General features: G+C 40.0%; 1 long non-coding RNA gene across 1 annotated transcript in view; it reads left to right on the top strand.

The window, feature by feature from the left end:
* The window catches only part of LOC137132229 (uncharacterized), a 68,106-nt gene extending 50,346 nt beyond the window's left edge, over positions 1 to 17,760 (top strand). The window contains exons 3-4 of the long non-coding RNA XR_010915083.1: positions 11,216 to 11,301; positions 15,102 to 17,760. This is a non-coding gene — a long non-coding RNA (uncharacterized lncRNA). The remainder of the gene's footprint in view (positions 1 to 11,215; positions 11,302 to 15,101) is intronic.
* Positions 17,761 to 21,451: the final 3,691 nt, after the last annotated feature.

Here is a 21,451-nt window from a genome sequence, read left to right as displayed (position 1 = left end):
GCGCAGAATTAAACAACCATATGGGCCGAGTCTTTCTCCTTCATATTCGATAACCGCCAGCAAATGACCCCAAACACCTCAATAAATAACATCAGTATATAACATCACATAACTCCTGGCTGCTGCATTTATGGTCAATTCAATTTTAATAATTGAGTTTACCCCCATAAAACAGCTGTGCCAGTAGAGCCAACTGTGTTTTCTTCTCATATTACTTGTCGTACCTGTGAGGTTATTAGCTGTGTTCCCACATTTGACCAGAGACAGAGACCACAACTATAATCATTCAAGGTGACTGCATGAGAATGCACAAAAGCAAAATTTACAGGCCTCTCCTGAAGGACACTGACAGTCCCACACTGTGGAGCAGCCATCCATCCTAATTTGGTTTGCTCACTCTGATCTAAGGCATCACGATATTATCCCTCTTTTTATCTAAAATACCGGCTGTTATGGTTTCCAGCTGGCGCAGAGGAGCATTTGACCTTCTCCACCCCTGTCTCATTGCCACTGTTAGTATGGCCCTTTGTTCTGACTAATGTACGTTAATAATCTGGCCTGACCCACACCAGCACCACTCAGGGAGCACGCTCCTCAATAATGTAACCAAATCTCCCCATTTGACCCTGTCTCCTTCCATAAGGCTGGCCCTAATGGAAGTTAAAATCCTCTCAATTCCTTTCCAAGTGCAAAACATCTCTCGAAACATCCAGAGGAACAAATGCATTTCTATTTATTGATAAACATTTGACAAATATGTCAGTCATGGTGTAAAAGAAAGGGCAGATTACACTGAATCCCATTGTGAGGCACTTTCAATAAAACAATGCATGTGTCTGTAACGCCCCCCCCAAAACACAATTCAGTCTTTAAATGTCCCCTTGAACACAAACCCCTACACTAACTCCCTACACTCATGCACACACAAACAATCCCACCCCCTTCTCACCATCCCAACTGGTCTGGTAGTATCATCACACACGCAAATACTTTAATTGACCCATTACTTAGCCCAAGCCCCTGTGTGTAAAGTCAGCCTCATCCACAAGCTGTGTTATTGTTGGACCTCAGACAAAAGGTTGTTTTGTTTTTGTTTTTTGTTCAGGCAAAACATAATATATTACTCCTCTCTCAGCATATCCTTACCTCTTCCCCAAAAAAGTAAGAAAGAAAGAAAAATCTGATATTCCTGAAAAAAGTGCGTGCTCATTATTTCTCCTCATAGCTGCTGCAGTGAGAGACAGGAGATGGCCTATACTCTGAGCCATTAGCCACAGATGAACAAGCAAGAAAAGGACTGTTCAAGATATTTTATGCTGATGTGAGAAAAGTCTAAATAAAATAAAAAAAAAAATAAGTGACTTTGTTCCCCACTGAAGGAGGGACACTGGGGATGCGGAGGCCATTGTCTATACTGTGTTTGATAGTAATTTGAAATTTGCAAAAATCCATCTGAGGAAATATACAAGAAAATGTAAAAGGAGTCTGCAATGGATCATCTATTTTACCAGAGGTTCTGCGGTTGCAGGGTGCACCTGGAATTTATAGTTTACTTACAGCAGCAACATGGCCCCCACCTCACAAGCTCAGGGTGATAAATCACACGCAGTGATAACAATACCAACCCTCCCAGTGCAAATCCCTTTTTAATCACTTTCAACAAGACCAATACACACAGGAAAGGCCCTCATTTTGGGGGTGCCTTCAGTTTTCCAGCACATTAGCAAGGTCCCCGGAGCAAGAGGGAGCAGTGGGGGAAAGTGGAGGGAGGGTGGTTTGTGGAGGGGGAATTTTTAAAGGAGCAGTTGTAGTTGTTTGTATATTTTAGAACCGCAGCCAACACTAACCATGATATTCAACATTTCTATATTTGTGCACACAGAATTAAACTGCTGATGACCTCTCTAGTGGAGCGGTGGTGGTGGGGTTATCACAACTGGCTCAAAGATAGAAGGTCCCTGGTTCAAATCTTAGCAGACAGGGGATTTTCCGTGTGGAATTTGTGTTTTCCCCCTGTGGTTGCTTGACTTTCCTCCTACAGCCCAAATGCATGCATGTTGGGATGACTTGTGACCCTAAATTGCCGATAGGTGTGAATGATTGTCTGTCTCTGTGTGTCTCTCTTTGTCAGCCCTGAGATAGTCTGGGGACCCATACAGGGCGTACACCACTATTTGCCCAATGACAACTGGGATTGGTTCCAGCACCCTGCAACCTTTAACAGGGCCATAGATAATGGACGGGTGACCTCTCTAACCTTTGATTTTGGCATCTTTACTGCATAACTCTTTACCTGTTTCGCACGAATCTCACACACATACAACATACATCAAACAGGCACAATGTTGACAAAAAGAAAACTGATTTGCAGTGGTAGTGTAGATTTTAAACGCTTCCTTTAACATATTATTTTGTCCTCAAGCCATTGATTTATGTGATTTATTTATTTTGGTAGTAGGGTAAATTGAACATCCATTTGGCACATACCTCAGGCCTTTATTTGTGTTGTCTTCTCAAAATATATTCAATTACATTCTTTATGGTCAAGTTTGAGCTGCACTTTGAGGTAAAACACAAAATTCCTTGTTCCTTTTTTATAACAATTTATGTCCATAATCTGGGATGGAAATTCACACTAATTCGTTGCAAGAGAAAGATTTTATATCTGTCTCTGTGGTCCTGTACTTGAGTGGCTTACATGTGGTGCTGACAGAGTAAAATAACTGTTTTGGGACAAAATTATGAATACTCACAACCTTTGGTTTATATTGAGGACTCTTTAAAGGGACACGTCATCCGTTAGCAGATTGTATTCCTTGACATTGTTCATCTTTAGCTTTTTTGTTTTGATTGCAAAAGAAATTAAATAAAAGATTTAGCTATATCTTCTTAAGGAAAATATGTCCTTACATTACTAATCTTGATTTTTACTTTAAAGCCAAAGCCAACGTGCTCAAAGCAGAGTATGCTGAACAACATTTTAATGAAATATGTGGTGTACAGTAACTTACCCAGTATTTCACAGCTTGTGGTGCTTTAAAGTGACTTTGAGGACTTTAAGCCTTGCTTTGAAATTGTATTTTCTTTGAAAGGGCGATTTTACCAATTTCCAACTTGCATTGTATGGCTTTAGTTTAGGGTGTAAATGTACATTAATGCTTTTAAACATCCATCTGACTTTCTTATATCAAAGTATGTCTCTGCTTCTAGCTGAAAAAGTCCTCCAGATGACATTACAGTTTTTCATCATAAGGATTTCAGAAGGTGTCCTCTGGAGGAGTTTTACAAAACCGGTTGACCAAAATTACAAACTTCACAGTGTGAGCAACATGATAGCATAATCTGAACTGAAGGTTCCTGCAAGTGATGTCATCTGGAGGCAATATTCAGATAAAAGTAGAGAAATATAGGGAAGTCATCGGGAAGTGTAATGGCATTTACTTACACGTACTACCAAACTAGAACCATAAGAATTAATTTCAAAATCAGGGAAGACGTCCTTTAAGTTTTCAAATTCATTAGCAACCTCAACTATACTTTAATTCACCGAGGTTCGAAAAGGTGAACTTAGTTTAAAATCAATGAGGTTCTTTCCTTTAGGGTCTCATTAAAAAATGGACTCACTTTGTCCATAATTAAAGAATAACCGGTCCTGCATTGAAGTCAATAAATGAAAGAAAAATAAGTAAAATTGTTTTTTCATTATCATTTAACTTGTAATGTGTTACAGATTTGTAAACTTTTCAAGGACGAATAATACCAATTAATGCTAATTAACTGTTTGAAATTTAGAGAGGACAAAGAAAAATAAATAAGAAAAAAAAAAAAAAGGTAGTTTTCATGTTCCGGGAATGAATCCTTTCCAAATTGATTGCACTTTTCTTTTCATCTCCTGGCCTTGTTGTTCAGGAAAATGTGTTTTGCACATGTGCATTGAAGTGGAACCAAAGTTTAATTGCCGTACGTCAGCCAGAAGACATCACTACGTTATGTGCTAGCATAGTCATTTTTCCTTCAAAAAATTAAGATGTGACACCCTCGGGTTACGATTATGTGAGGATGTTATCCAACAAAGCACCCAAGTAGACCGGGTGTATCTATTCAATCTGAGACCTTTGATAATAATGATAAAGAAATAGAAAATGTGCATGGGCTCCAGCCTTTAGCTGAAGTGGTTTTGTTGTTACCAGACTTAAAAATAACTGGAGAAAAACATTAGGAGTAGTGGAACAATTTGCAGACTGCAAAATACATTGCAGTCTGTGGTGTACCATAGTGGATTTATGTAATTGGTTGAGGTTTAAAAAGCAATCCTACACCTTTCTGTTCATTATTCTCTAGCACAAAGTGTGATTTTGAAGAGAAAATATGAGGCATTTATCTGAACCGAGTTTGCGTGATATGGCAACAAGCCAGTGGGTGAAATTAGACAGTTCATGTTTCTAATGTGACCGTGGCTACAGAAGATACAGTTGAGTAGTGCAAAGCAAAGCTTACAATAGCATCTTTGAGGCATATGGCTGACATTATCTAGGGAATGTTGTGACAAGGTGAAAATTCCCTGGAGGCTGTAACAAAAATATCTCAGAAGAGTCAATATTTCTTTTTGCTGTGTGCAGCCTTGATTGTAGAAATTGCAACTTTTGTGTTGTTTTAACATCTCAGATATGATGAGTGCAGGTTGGCCAAGCTTCACCATACCCTCAGTAGATGGGTCAAATTGATCCATTATATAATAATCACTCTTTTTGTGGTCAAATCATGGAGCTGTTTGTGGTCAGTTTTGTGAATGTAGTGTGAGAAGTTGGCTGTGCCTAGCTTAATGCTGATTTCTGCAGGATGACTGTAGCAAATGTACTAAATATGATATTAATGGAGATCATCATTTTCTATAATCACATATTAGGCTGTTAGGTGTTAACAAGAGTTTTGTCCAATGGGAAAATATTCTAGATTGCCTTCACAAGGTGTCCTGATTTGTCTGAACTGATGCAGGCACCTGATAATAGGATGTGGTCATGACTTACAAAATTCAAGAAACCTAGAAAGAGAACCTTGTCCTTCTGTGTGCCATTTCCTAAATCCTGACTATCAGCCACTTTGACTGTGTGAAATCTAATCAGTAGAGACGGCACTGTCATTTCCCCAGTGCTTTTTTTTTTTCTTTTCCCGCCTTGAATTAGAATCGAATTCAGCCCTGTCCCGTACCGTGGAGTGAACCCTAACAGCACTCTCCAGAGCTTCAGATTAAATTACAGATCTTCATGCTCCCAGAACCCCCCACACCCTCGACTTCCCCAACACTCAGTCTCTCCCATGCAAATGTGACACTTTCCAGACACCGCATTTTCTCATAACACATCAACACTGGTGGGGACAGGGATGGAGGCGATGCAGGGGGAGGGTATTTCTGAAGGAATGAGCCAAGAGTTTGGGGGACATATCCCGGGAAATGAAACAAAATGCCTTCCTGCTCTTTCCATTCCCATTCCTCCCTTCTACACTCAGAGAGACACAGTGCAAACATCTCAGGCGTCTGTGATCTTTGCCAGCTCATCTTATTTGTATTATGGAAATCTCTTGAGGATTTTTTTTTTTTTTCAACATTTCACACTGTAAATCAGGCGAGACTCCGTAGCGGGAACTATGACAGCTCACAGACACTGAGAGGGAACATCACCACTGAGCAGGCTTAGTCAACAAGGTTAAGATGATCGTCATCTCTTTGTAATCTCACTCTTCCTTCAAGTGGGTTTTTAGTCTGGGGTTGCAGATGAAACCAAACCAAAGAAACATTCTGAGTTAGAGTTACACTCTAATTCTTGTTAAGTTTTTAGGACCAATTTCAGTAAATACAATTAAACAACGGTGACTACTGTAAAAGCATGGCCTGTTATTTGTAGGTGCAGTAGTGGAACAAAGCTGGATCCTCACAGGTTCACTATAGCTCTAATCAGACATACACACAGCTTTTCATAGTATAGGCAGACTCTGGAAGCTAAATATTAACTGTTGTATACTTTTTATGTACAAATACAATATCCAGACAGTGTTGTACATATAAGCAAATTTGTGTTTGATCCTTAAGACACATTTGTAAAAAGTTGTCTCAGACACAAAATAAGAGTGAAATGTTCCTAAAATATTCACATGACATCATTCTGGATGATTCTAAAATGAGCAAGTTAACTGCTAACAGGTGAGGGTGTCACCAAAGGCTCAGTCTTTGCAAGGAAAGATGGGTCGTTGATCACTACTTTGTGCCCAATTCTAAGAAATATGTGTCAATCAATTCAGAACAAAAGACTGCAAAAGTATAAAGTCTTTCACCATAATATTATGAGAAGATTTGGGGACTCTAGGAAAGTCTCAGTGTGTACATGCCATTGTTGTTTGTGAGTGACTTTTGAGCCTTTAGACTGCACGGCATGAGAAACCATTGTGCAACCGTGATGAATATAGCCACATGGACTGTTGTCACTTAGCTTAGTCTGCTGCCACGTCCAGAAATGCAGCCTGAAACTTTTAGAGTGAAGCCATACATTAATCCAATGCAGAAACGTTGCCATGGGCCCAAGCTCATGTCAGATGAGCTGAAAGACAGTGGAAACATGTTCTGTGGTCAGACAAGTCATATTTTAACTTTTAGGGAAAAACAGGCATCTAGGTTTGCATGTCAAGGACAACAAAGAACATCCACACTGTTGCCAAAGACAGGCATCAAAGCCAACACCTGTGATGGTATGAGGGTGGAACCAGTGCCCACAGCATGGCTGAACATGGCCTATACTGGGGATTTTTTTTCTTTTTTTTTAAGACAGAGGCTGCCATCAATGCAACATCTCTTCCTGGGAAGTCTGCGGGTATTCAGCAAGACAATGCCAGGCCTTATTCTCCATGTGCTTTTTTCACAGTTAAAATGCTACTATAATATTCTTATTATAGCAAATTCATTTTTTGGTTCCAGGTAAGGTCATAGGCATTAAATCTGTGCCCATAAAAAGGGACTGTAAGAAAAAAAAATTAGGAAGGCCCCACCAGTTTTACATCTTGTGCCTCTTTACTGTTGCTGCTCATGTTGTGTACATATTGTAACGCCACAGCTGTATCTGGCTATTAAGTATTAGCATGTTATATGAAGTCCACTAGCAACACTACTTGCATGGAAGTAAAGCTCATGCAATATATACAGAGGCTGCTTTGTCTGTTTAGAGCTTTGAACACATTTGCAAGTGATGATTAGGAGGAGGATGGCTTCAGGGACGATTGATTACTATTCTGTGGCACAACTAAGTGTGCTTAGTTTCATATAAAGTCCTCCCAGTCTCTATGGCTGCTGTTTCCCCTCTATCCCCCACTGTCATACACACAAACTCTCTCTAATACCATATCTAACATGCAACCATGCATACAATTATTCACATTCGCTCCTTCCCTCCCACTCTTTTTTAAAGAAAGACAGATGGAATAAAGGTTCAGAATAGAGTCAGCTAAATGAAAAAAGTAAATTTAGGGGAACAACAGAAGGCTATTCCTCCATGCAGAGTTCTTAATGCTAATAAAGCATATCCACCTACAGCTTCACCATACACACATGTACACAACACGTACTCACTCTTTTTATATGGTGTAATCCCCACAGTCAGCATGCAAGTCTAAATAATAAATTCTCAGGTGACAAAATTCTTTAAACACCAACTTACTTGATTCAGAGTGACGTTGATAAATGTGTGCATTTCCATATACAACCCTGCAATCGTTCATTCATACATATTCATATAAAGTCTAATGAAATATATATGTGGCGTGCATACCCAGTAGTCCTTCTTGGAAGCTGCTAGTCATCATCAGTACAGGCCCAAATGTTATATTCTTAAAAATAAAAACTTGTCTCATGGTGAAAGTGTGATGTGCTTTCAATTATAAATTATATGCTGTATGTACACGGAACAGCCAACAGCTCATCCCCATCCCCAGCATTGGGGAGAGTTGCTTCAGGAAGGGCATCGAGCCTAAAAACCCCAAATCCACAAGCAGACTAATGATCCACTGTGCCGACCCTGAATTTACGGGATAAGCCGAAAGGACAAAAAATAAATAAATAAAAAAAGCTGTATGTATACATTATTATTCATGTATGAACAGCCAATTAAGAGGAGTCCATATTAGCAAAGGCCATAAAATGAATTCTATTCATACATACACTTTGAAGAAGCTGCCTTTAAATCAGTGTACTGTCAAACAACAGGATGAGAGGATGTCGTCCTTGGATTTCTTTCGCTGTAATATTATCAACAATGTGGTCTTATGTGCAATGCCTGAGCAGATATGCAAAGATTATGGTTCTTAAAGGCATCCATTCTTTTAGGCAAATAAGAACAGTAGGAAAATCCAGTTGAGCCACAGCTGATCCAGAGTTGAGATTTCATTCAAAGTCTGTTTATGTTTTTGTAATATTGATATTGAGATGAAAACAAAACTGAGCCTGCTAGCAGCTCTGCTAGGCTGCACATACTGAAGGCATAGCAGTGCACTGAGCTTATATGCTGACCGTGATGATGTCTACATGGTATTTCTGAGCAGGTCCAATTACAGCGCTCAATAATTTCTGTTAAAATGCCAGCATTTGCACATAAAAACAGATGAATATGTGATTAGTTCAGCGGGTATCTGACAATGAGCCAAATCAAAACGTTGACCTTGTAATGGCACCAGGTAGAAATGATTACTATAATTCTGGTGAGCATAAATATCTGTAAAAATGTAATGGCCTTCCATCCATTTGTTGACAATACATTTAACTAAATCTAATTGTGAAATCCATGGTGGTGCTACAGGGGAAGTCAGGGGATCATTAAAGTTCTGTACAAAAATGTCATGGCATGTCATGGCAGTGATTAGCTGCGGAGATATTTTATATAGAGGAACCAAACGACATAATGGTTGAAAATACTTTACAACAGATAACCTCATTCATTCTAAAATATGAACTCTGCAGAAAGACTCCTTCACATCTGACTACTTTCTTTTATTATTAAGGTGTAACATAACCATGCAGACAGCCAGGCAGGCTGCACAGATTTTGTTCTTGGATATTTCCAGCAATTTCATCAAGGTCCCGTAATGGCCAACATTCCTGATGTTACTTTCAACATTTTTGGCATTGATTAAAGCTCAGATATACACAATTAAACCACTTCTGTTCGCACAAGGGAAACCTAATCCTCAAGCCAATGAGTTGTCTACCCCGTGGTAACACCTATTAAAATAGCTTGGTCCTTCAGCACCAAGAGCTGGATTTAAACACACAGTCAAACCCTTCTCAGACCAGCTCCAAGGACATCGAAGGGAATTCTGTATGGCAACCATAAACAAACTCAGACATAACATCCACTTAACTTGACCTTGTGACCGTTTAGAAAAAGTAAACTTTTTGCTGGTGGGAGAAGGAGGGAGCATTCTCCACTGCAAAATTTCATCCTAGTAAGAGCGCTGTGACTATCATGCTGTTTTTTCAAAACACATAACAGTTTGTTTTAACGGTAAAACATGGAAATTAAGACATCACGGTTTTATTTTTTGTGGTGGCCTGGGGAGCTTTTGTCCTGAGAGATGACATGAAAACAGGCTGCTGGAGTGTGGGGGGGGGGGCATAAGCGACCATCTGTGTGGTGAAATCAATAAGACTGGTAACACCTGCATTCACCTGACATTGCAATGCTATTCACATTTCTAGACCAGACTAGTTTGTCTTAAAAACACACAATGCGGTATCCGTTTTGGTACTGAATGTCAGGATTGGTCGGAAAAGTAAAACGATGGATTTGAAAAGCTTTGAAAATCTTTATATGAAAAGAAAAATAACTTACTGACATTAAAAATTTTGTTTCCTGACCAAAACAGGCAACATTTGGTGGGTTACAAACAATAGATCACAAAATCAGAATGAAACAAAAATATACAATCACAAACACAGATTCTCCTACAATCATTTAAAAACCTTTATTTAAATGGCACCCTAAGAAACCCCCCTACCGCTCAAAAGCTTCTCTGTTTGGAAAGATCATGGACAAAGGCTTGGAAACCCCGCATGTAGACGGGGTGCAACTTTGGATTGATTAATTGTTAACATGCAGCCTTTCTATGCCAATCAGGGCAGTAGATTCATTATAAATTTAGTTCAAACCAAATTGGGCCCCACTGAAGTGCACACCCTGCAGCTCAAGTCGTGCACGCAGTAGCCTGTGTTCAGTCCACTCTGTCATTACTACTCCACACTCTGGATTCATTACCTACCTCTTCAGTGTGTCCCCAAGGGTCATGATCCCTAAGCACAGTGTTTCCCTCCAACACAACACCCTTGCCAAAATCAACTCTCAAACTACTTCTGTTTCCCTATTGAAAAAATACCACCTACTGTTACCTACTACATTGTCAAACAAACACAATAGTTCACTGGGGGCCCTTAAACACACACACCTGCAATTTCCAAAGAAGAGTAACAATTCTTCCTCTGCAGATCCATAGCATCGAGCACTTGCACTTGATCAAACAGAGGGTGGGCAAGGTTTTTTTGTTGTCCATTACCTCCTCCCCACTGATCCAACTCCACTTCCTCCCTGTTTCCTCTATTATGTCAAACAACTTTGTCTCAGACCAGGTCTAAGTGCTACAAACCCCTGTCCAAGCACATGTTAGATATTGGATTTTGACTCACGGCTGTTATCCTGTGGAGTTAGAAGCAGGTTTATCTGACTCGCCTCCGGGGCAAATGAACTATGATGCCATGTTGAGGTTTGGAGAAGGTTACCGTGGGGTCACAGAGGCGGCTGGTTCTCATTCAGCCCATGTCCTTACATGGTTAATTACCATTGTTGTTGATGAGATCATTTTACTGGTTATACCCTGACTTTGGACGTGTTTTGGAATTAGAAAGGTCTTAACAAAACATGCTCATACCAGTATGCCCTGTATAGATTGCATTTAGACTTAAATTTCTTCTTAAACTTCTTCTTTTTTTTTTACTTTCTATTTTAACAGAAATTATTGGGAATTTGTGTCAGTGGATTTGAGCTGTAATCCAATAACTGACAGTGGTTTCTCCATTTGGGAAGAGTCATCATTTTGCTTGGCTCTTGATATGTCAGGTCAATAGCAATTCTAAATTTCCCTCACCCTTTCTCCCACTTCCCCTTCTCTTTTTCTCTCTCACCAGTGTTGGAAGTCAAAAATTCCTCCTTTGCTGGCTCACCCAGGATTTATTGGAGGCTGGTACTTTTCTTAGGATGTGGTTCTCAGCAGGTTAGTATTCTGGAATACTGTTGGCAAGTTTTGACCCTGCACACACACTGTGCACATTTTCGGAAACTACGGTGGCCCAGAAAGCTCAAAGCACTGAAATTTGAGAAAACACAGGCAAATATACATAAGACAAGCAAATTCAAATACAACTTCACTAGTTTAACAACACCAATTTGGCTTTTTTTCAGATTTTTTCTTAATTTGGTTGTGTTGTGGCTTTTGCAGCAAGTTTCTTAATGCTGCGCCTGTGTTGTCAAATTGCTGAATTGTTCTTGGAATATTTGCTTGGGTTCTGTTCATTTGCATGTGTTTTTCAAATTGCAGTGCTTTGAGCTCTCAGGGCCACTGTAGAAAACAGAGATGTGTTGATTTTAACAAAGCTAATAACTGGCTATTAGATCATCTGGAAGTAAAATAGTTAAAAACAAAACCCAAATTTAACTTCCAGTTGTTGCCACAGGTTCTTCAAATGAATCTCCATTTTGGCAATTCTGCCATGAATGCAGAGCAGAATACTATTTATTCTAATTGATACATGAAAACAGTCAATTAATGGGAACCACTGTTATAAACTGTCATTAGGAGTGTCATTTACAGCTGCGGTGTATCACGAGTGCCATTAATTGAATTGACTAATTAATGTCGAGTCTAGAGGAATAAGATCTCAAGCTCTAATGAATAAGCCTCAAATAGCTCAATTTAATCATACCGACAGAGTCAGGCTCTTATTGGCATTTACCTGTGTCCTCGGGATATGCTTAAATCTTACAATGCTTTCATCCACATGTGTTTATTTATACAATCAAGTTTTCCATTTATGCTGAGCATGCAAATCCACACAATTTTCAAAGTCAGCTTGAAAGCATTTGTGTCCAAGATGTTTCTCCACTGTCTTTTGCATCTGCACTTATTGGCCCACATCAGCTTAGCTGACAAAGGCCAGGCCATGTGGTAACAGCTCCAGCTAATTTACTTGTGGGTCCCTCACTTCAGAGCACTTGGTACAACTTGTGAACTCCCGTTCATACTACCATCATCATGCACAAAGCCCTCAGATCATCAGTGCAGACAAGCCGCAGGGGCACACACAAACAGAAGAGTATCTGCTTCTCTAATTATTAAACAGAAAAACTTCAAAGCCATGTGCTTGTCATGGAACCGCCCATAGTAAAGAGTAGCATGAGTGTATTCTCACCAGCCGCCTCACAGAGATCATGAAAGCCTAGCTTGGGAATAAATTATTACAGTACAGTGCAACAAGATATAAAAAATAGAAATTAATGTGCTAGGCATCCTATTGATATCACTCCAAAAGTTTATGAAAATAACATTAAGTAAAGCTTGAAAAATATTTCTTTATTATTTTATGCTTATTCCCTTTTGTGAATGTTTTATGAGTTTATGTCGTCTGTAAACAGCTAAAATAATCTGCATTCCCTCCACGTGAAGAATAGTTACTAAGTTTTGACTTTTATACACTGTGATGTTTTTTTGTCACTTAGAGATGATGAAAGAGAATAACTGATGTGCTGCACAAAATAGTTATTTATGGTATCACTTGTAAAACGGTGATTTATAGCATTTTAATTTAAATAAAATGTGCAAAGTGTTGTTCACATGTGGCGTCATTGTGGCTGATGTGGCAATTTATGAAATATAACATTTTTCTTCTATCAGGCCAATTTTACGATCTTATGTTTTAGATTATTTGTCTTTCCTTGTGATCTGAATTTACAGATATAAATAGCCCTCTGGACTTTTAAGTGTTTCAGGTTACAGCTTCCACCTGAGTGTCACAATACTATTTTTCACTGAGGGCTTTTAAGTTGCTACTTACAGTACACTGCAGACAGAGTTAAATATTGTGCACTCTGTGTGTGGTTTGGAGTCAGATTGTGGGAAGAAGTCTAAATGTTGCCTCGGGCAATTTTTCAAAAGCAGACTATACCGCGGGCATTCAGAGTCTGTCATCGAAGACTAGGGCTGCTGTGGTGCAGTACAGGGGATGTTTTTCAGCACTAACCATAACCCTAACCCATGTACAGACAGAATCATTCTCTCATAATGCTAACATGACTATTTTTGCTCCTTGGCTTCTCTTCCTCCTATTTATGCTGACTGATAATTGTTGCAGACATTTTCCATACTTTTTTGACTCCTCAGTGACCCAGTTTTGCTCTATTGACACAGACAGAATCTTAGTTGTTTTTTGTTTTTTGGCTCTTTTCCTGCTCATCCATCTACGTGGTCACAATACCCATACCGCTTATGAAAACAGGACAAATATGTATGGCACTTCCTGCATATGATCAGTGGTGGAGGAAGCTGATACATTTTTGCATTTCTTGTGACTTTTCCAATCTTTAATAGATCATCTTTATTGTTTTTATGTGAATTCATCAGAATTATCATAACATACTGCACTGATTAAAAAGTAAATATTACACAATAAATGTAAAAAATAGAAAAAAATGTAATAACTGCTGCTTTTTAATCTGGTGTCATTAGTATCAGAATTATCATTTGTATTGATGTCACATAGTTGCTACCTGTTCATACGTCAGCCTGTGGACCATAGTCAAGAAAGGCTTGAGGACTGAAGTTGTTGTTTACTTTAGGTTTAGCCCGTTTTATTTGATCTGAGCGTGAAAGCAAACCCTGCACGGTTATGTTGGTCTTGAGGTTAAGTTGCAGCATTTATTTAACTGAATAAGAAAACTTTACAATCACTGCATTACTGCTAACTGCTCTGCTCGCTCGTCTCCACTCATCGGCCCGTCGACTGCTCACCCAACACACACGAGCACTGTATAGTCCGACTGCACAATGAGACATTCCTGTAGGAGCTACGCTGTTCTCGTAACAAATTTCACCCTCCTGAATCTTGTATTTTTCCCCTATCCCATCATATTAAATGTAATGACTTTCAGCCTAAGGCAGAAGGCAGCACAGCATCCAAAGAATGCAATGGGAGCTGCTAATGGCACCAATATTAAAACAGCTAGCATCTGCTGCTCCTGTGCATGGACACATATGTCTGAGCTTCTCTCCAGTGTAACCAGCAACACCCCAGGCCGTTGGACTAACAATGAATACGTTAGAGGTGCCGATGGAGTCAAAGTTAAGGATAATTGACCAGGCTTCTCCTCCGTTTCAGGCTATGATGAGTCTGCTTTTACCACACTGGAGCATAAATGACCAGCAGCAGATATAATCTGCCTGGAAGTCTGGATGTGTTTATGTGTAGTTTTCCCCTATTAGGGATTGTAATTTCCATCTGTAAGCATGCTATTCCTGGCTAGTTTCTCACTCAAACTACTTGTTGCTGCATACTTATGACCTGGATTACAATTTTAATCTATATAATATAATGTCACTTTTAATTCTTAATTGTGTTTGGGTCAGGGGATTGCATTAAAATTGGTCGTGATGTTCGGTGCAGCATATGAAAGCTTGTTGACTGCTTTACCAAGTTGTGCCTGCGAACAACGTTTGCCAGAGTGGGAGGAGGAAAAGCCGTAAAAGAGTGGAAAAAAATTGAGAAAAGCAGTGCAAATGCACATGAATACATGGTGAGGCAGAATGAGAAAGACACCAAAATTAGGTGAAAGGTACAAAAAAAACAAAAAAACAATTGCCATAAAATGAAAACAGCAACCAATAGAAAATGAGAGACATTAAGGGAGAAAAACGACTGTGTTACTGACTACAGGCAGTTCCAAATGTCTCACCAGATGTTTGCAGATGCAAACTCTGCTCCTCCAAGATGACTCCACATTAACCTGACTTTATTGTTACAGATGTGGCTCTATTGGCTCCGGATGATTTACACCCAGGCAGAGCGCAGACTGGCCTTGCCTCCCAGGATTCCTTCAAACCAAACGCCACAGCAGGGAGGAGGGAGCAGCAGTAGGAGTAGCAAGCTGGGCACAGTGGAGAAAGATTGCAAGGGAAGCAGGCACCATACTGTGCCATATAATGACCCTATTCCAGGCATCTGGCCTTTGGAGGGAGGCTGCGTGTTTCCCTGACTGACGTGATGGCAGACTATCCACAGCTTGCTTTCTCTGTCCTCTGGAATTAGTCACCACCTTTTCTCTCTTCACTTTGCATTGCTGTTTCCTCTCAGCTCACAATGAGCTGTGGAAAATGCTGGCAGGAGACAAAAAGACACAACTTTAATCAATACCAACACTAGGCCTTGGCTGAAGAGCACAGGGAGCGATAAAGAGAGGGACAGGGACTGAAACAGAGTGAGACGAAGACATAGTTGAGTTGCTTTTGCCTTGAACACAAATTGCCTTACAAAGTCAGTGACTACATGATGCCAACAGGGAAGTAAAATACACGTAGCTCAAGGAGAACAAGCAGAAGCAAAGTGAAGGACGTCACAACCCTTTAATGTGTGCAGAACAGTGGCGCTCTATGAACGCAAATTTGAGGGCACAATGTCTGGCTAGGAAAACACTAAAACAATGGCTGCAATCATAACCAGCCATGTCCAATTTTAAGGATAACACATGTTTGTTTCTCATCTGCAAACTTTTATTGTCATTATCCACGATTGTCTAGGCCAAGTTGAAAGACTGTGATGTGTGACCAAAAATTTTCCTTTGAAGGTTTGCCAATTTGTGTATGTGTAGTTCTTGGTGGTTTTAAACTGATATGTTAGGTGCAGCAAAATATGCTTTTGACGGTTTTCAAATATACATTTTAAAGATCTGGTGCAACCAAGAGAAACGCCCTTTCTCTTGGATTGAAAATATTCAGTACAAGCTGAGTCTTCTGCTGGCCACTGAGCAGCTGCATAAATGCAATTGGGAATAAGTGCCTTGCTTGAGGACAAGTCAAGAGTAATTGTTGAGGGAGAAGAGGGTATTCTTCTTTACCATTACCTAAAATGTTTCCTAGCTGCTGTGGGGATTTGGGACAGATTTATGGGGCAGTAGTGCCCTTAAGGTTTTGAAAGCAGGTTTATGACCGGAAGACACTGGTTTGAATCCCCAGACTGGTAAGAAAGTTAAGAACATTAGAGCACAGGTATGAGCAAAAATATTAAATATACTCAATCGAAACTGAAACTCGACATGTTTGAGCTGGCTAAAGGGCAAGTTTGTGACGCTTCAGTTCACCTTTAGGGAAAAAGTGGTAATGTGTACAAATTCAGACTTGAACAAACACCAGCATAAAAAGGAATCTGTTAAACTACATCTACGCTAAATGACAGGGTTTGTGTGTTATTGCATGATGAACAGAGTTGGGGGAGACAAGGAAACTGAAGGAAAATTGCAAATATGCTGTGCAAATTGCTGGCATAAATATTGCAAGCAATGATATTTATTGCTTGTTCATAACTCTTGAACTATAGTTCCCATGTTTTGGCGATACTAGCAGCAATGATCTTTTATTGTATTTTGTTTTATTTTACAAATAAAAATCCCTATTCATTAGTATTCATATTTTATTAAATGCAAACCACTTTGGTTAGAGGAAACTCAAAATGACTGGTAACTAAAATGTATTTGCCATTTTGACTTGTGGCCAAAAGCGTTAATTTCAGTCCCTCATCCTACTGATGCTGTTTGGCACTTGACACCGTTGATCATTTGCAGGTGATGATGTCTGGGGGGGCGTTAGAGAAAGCAACCAAGCACAAATGGTCTGGCCAGCCTGAACGCGCTGCAACAGTTAAAGTCAAATGTGGTGCTTTTCTATGCAGTTCTGTGGTGTGAATGTGGAATAGTGTGTCACTGGAAAAGGACAAGTGTGCTCAGTTTAGTCTCACTGGATTATTGAGAGTACAAAGACATTTGTTTAAAAATGTGGTTGGAATCATGAGTGCATTTTCCCCTGTGTGTCATAATGGTTTTTCCATCTGTTAAAACACAGCCCAAATTTAGTGGTGCATGTCTATAAAATATATTATCTGTTAAATTTAAAATTTATTACTTTATCTTTTTTTTTTCTCTTTTGCCTGGGATCAACAAATTTGATACACTAACCTTGAAGAAAATAATGGCAGGGAACCGCAGCTCACAAAAGTTGTACGTCTTACATTGCAGGGTCAATTAGAGAAGTGCAATAAATTCAAAACAAAAATAAACACCAAATGTGAACATGTCTCCCCATCATTAATCGATGTTAAGACAAAGTACTCACATATGTTCCTCTTAGCTACTTTAACTTGACCATGAGCAACTGCTCTATCGGTATCACGGGGGATGATGGTGTATTTGCGTGATTGTGTGTGATTGCATCCACTGGCTCTTCTTCTCTCCTCATTCATTTTACCCTTCCTTCCTCCACCTCTAACTCTGTCTTGCCTCCATCTCTCCATCGCAGCCTGGGGCTCCTTCTAATCGTCCCATGCTGTGATGATTGGACTTTTCATTAGTCAAGTCCCCAAGGCTCAGCGTGACCTCCTCTGGGTCACTGCCTACTGATTATACCCTCTCTGTCTTTTTTTAAACTTCTTCTTCTTCTTTTTCAACTCCTTAAACAGCGGATGGCAAGGCACAGACGTGGTGTATCCTTTTGGAACCAAAAATCAATCTTGCCTGACAGGATGATAATGCCACCATATAGAAGTGCTTTTAAAATATAATAATTTCTGAATATTGTCTATAAACTTTGTGTTTATTGTGAATAATGTATTTACTCCGTTGCAGTTGTAAAACCGTTTTATGCCATGAAATACTGTGGGGTAAAAGAGTAAGAGTATTGGCCTCTATCAAGCCGATTACTGCTACAGATGGTTACGCCTGTCTCTGCATTTTTGTTGCTAGATGAAAAAAAACCTTATTGGATCTTGGGCATTACCTACTGCCCATGACATGCCCTTGGAAGTCAACAAACCACCTATAACTCAGTCGCTGAAGGGAATTTAATGATGCGGCTATAGCACAGGCTGCCAGCGCTGCTTACAAATCTGGTTGGACCTAAGATGTGTACTGGAATTGGAGAAGCATAAGTGTGTGTGAGAGTGTGCATGGGGGTTAGATATGTTACTATCTGACTATTCATAACCCCCCACACTCACACACACACACACACACACACATAAACACACACACAGAGTTTCATCTCTTTTCCCCAACCCCCGGCATGCTCCAAAAGCTGGAACAGATTACTCCCCTGTGTGCTTTTTCTGACTATGATTGCTGCTACATCCAGATAGGCTTTCAAGTGGCCTCCTGTGTGTGCAGTGCCCCATGGGATACAGCCCAGTGCACTACACATGGGGACTATTACCCGAGCCGACAGAGGCCTACATGCGGCGTGTCACCCCTCCAGATCGGTCCAACGTGGCCTTCATCCTCTCCACAACCCTCTAAACACCCATTTCCACCCCCAATCATTACAGTTAATCACAGTGATACTTCTGTCCATGCTCTCTCTCTGCTGTGGAGTGGTCATTCTGCTCTTTCAGCTCGATGTGCACAACGTCAGGATATACCGACAAGCATCACTGGTTGAGCTCTAGAGTGCAGTCAGTGGGCTTAGCTCGAAGTGCACACATAAACACACAGACACACACCCGCATCCATTTGCAAAGTTTCCCGTGAATGTAAGCACATGACAAAGCTGAGAAGCAGCGGTGGAGTTGGCTTCAACTGTGACATGCAGTATGGAGCAGCTGCTGTAAGCCATGACAAGACTGAGAGAGAAATGTCTCCGTGCTTTGTAAACTCTGCTGCGATGGCTTTATTGTCAGCACAACCTGTTTCCACAAAAGGTGTTCTCTACTGAGAGTAAGCCAGATTTATTAAAGGAGAAAGTACAGGACTGGGAGACAGAGATAACCCACAATGTTATTCTTCATTCTTCTTTGTAGTGGCATGTGACTGAGGAATTGTGCATCAGTGTGATTTAGAAAGCGGAGAAGCCTGTCTAGGATGTGTCTTTAGAGGCACGAAGAGGTGGGTGTACTTGTTACTCGGTTGACTGTTTTGTAAACACCATCTCAATCAAATATTTGAGAGAGAAGAAGGACAAATGCTTTGAGTGTTTAACCGCAGCCTTCTTGAAAACACACGTACAGTAAGCAACTTAGCTTAGAAATTCAGGAAAAAACAACCAAAAATAACACAGAAAAAGGTACTACAATACAGCAGGTGATTAGAAGGCCTTGCTGCAGAACAACACACTTTTACACAGCTTTTTATGGCAGAACAGTAGTATCATGCATGAAGGTAAAGCGCAGGAGAAAATTGATGACAAGTAAACAACATCAATGATGTTCACAAGAAGCGAAGCTGCAGGGAGTTAAAATAGACAGTGACAAAGATACAAAAAGCAGCAGAGAAGGAGAACTTTCATTTCTTTGTAGTTGCAATTTTAGCATCAGCACAGAATCAAAGGACAGAAAAATCAGACACAGGCTTAACCCCTGAGATAAAATGCAAGTCAGACTTGGAAGGTAATTGGCAACGTGCAGCTTTAGTAACAAACCAGCACATTGGTTATCACCAATCAACTGTTTTTATCAGTGTTGAGAAGGCTGCAGATAAGTCAGTGCAAAGAATTCTCGGATGCTGAAGGAGAGGCGTGACACGTTTGATAAAGAGATTAGAGCAAATGAACAAAATTAATTTACATAATCACAACTCTGCTGATCTCTCTAGATGCACTGCAATTCATACCCACTGTTTCACAACCAGTTAACTCCACCATTACATCAAATACTACTCATTACATTACTGCCCTGTGTTCTACATTTTCTCCCTTTCTGCTCTAATGCTGTTTGCTTGGATTTATTAGTGCTGGAGTTGTGTCATGGGTTGCTTGTTGCAACTGCCAAGTTGTCACCTCTGAGAGTGTTCACTTGGCAGATCATACTATATATGAAGTAGGAGAAGCTGGTAAAGTCTTAGCAAGGCCGGCAGTGCATTTAGCCAGAATGATAATGGAAAATATTTGAAATGCTGCAATGCATTCTTTATTTTACCATGCACGCACTGCTGAATAACCAATGTACTTTCACACTTAAACATAAACAGATAATACAATTTAGAGCATTCGGTTTAATACATTTTAGCCTGGGGGGCACTGGCTTGGCTTAAACACATATTTTGAATCAACAAATACAATGAAGACATTCTGTATATAACACTGACCCGTTCTTTAGAAAAATAACCTTCAGAAAACCAGTAATCGTTTTGTGCTTTGCATTATATTTAATGCATGAGTACAAAGGAGCTATGTCATTTTTCTGAATTTATATCCTTTTCAGAAACTGTTATGGCTTTAACTTTTTTGACACAATTTTTAAAAAGAAAAATAAGTTTGTGACTGTTCCTGCATGGTGTCTCGTTCTTCTGAACTGCACTTATGACTTCAGAGAAAATATGTTATTTTGTGATAATGGCAAGTATTTTCCTCATATTACTCAGTGATGGAGGCTTGTGAAAGTCAGGCAAAAGTCAGACAGAAAGCTTTGCAGAACAATTGGCCTGTGTCCTCAGAGGAAGGTTGGCCCATTTAAAATCACCACGTTGTTTTGCTTGGGACTCGGGGTTACAGTGCTGCCTGTGACCTCACCCGTCACCATTTAGCTGACAGCCACAGTATGGTAACCTTGTTAGATGGGGGGCCAAAATAGCTCTTCCCTCATAGATAATAATCAGTGTGTCTGTGAACTTCGATATGACACAAATATGAACAAAACTGCAGCTCAGCAGCAAAGCCCTCACTGGAGAACATCGAGCATGTTCAGTTTCATAGGGCAGTTCCCTGTCATAAAACCTTGTTATGTCTGAGGGGATTTCTTTGGCAATGTCTCATGCCACTTCTAAAAATGCTAAAGTGGAAGATGTTTTTTTCCCTGTTATTCTCTCCGGCCGTTTCATGTTATTACAAAACAACCTTTCCTTGTGTCACTGGTATATGCTGCTATTCTGTAAACATCACTCACTTTGGATTTCATGTAAGAATTGGAAACAGCTGCCGGTGGCTGTTCATGGGGGGCAAAACTGACAATACTTTTCACCTTTGTAACAGTTTGTTAAGCCCTGGTGAAGAGCCATAGAAACACGCTGTCACAGTTACATAATCCACATTTTGAGCAATTAAAGGCAAAGCAGGTCAAAATGAGGAGACGAGTCCTCCTCTCGACAATGGAGGACCATTTTCAGCACAGTTATGTGTCTGC

Source organism: Channa argus, chromosome 8 (genome assembly GCF_033026475.1).
Source record: "Channa argus isolate prfri chromosome 8, Channa argus male v1.0, whole genome shotgun sequence".
Taxonomy (NCBI): domain Eukaryota; kingdom Metazoa; phylum Chordata; class Actinopteri; order Anabantiformes; family Channidae; genus Channa; species Channa argus.
Note: the sequence above shows the minus strand (reverse complement) of the source record. Positions and strands in the feature narration are given on the sequence as shown.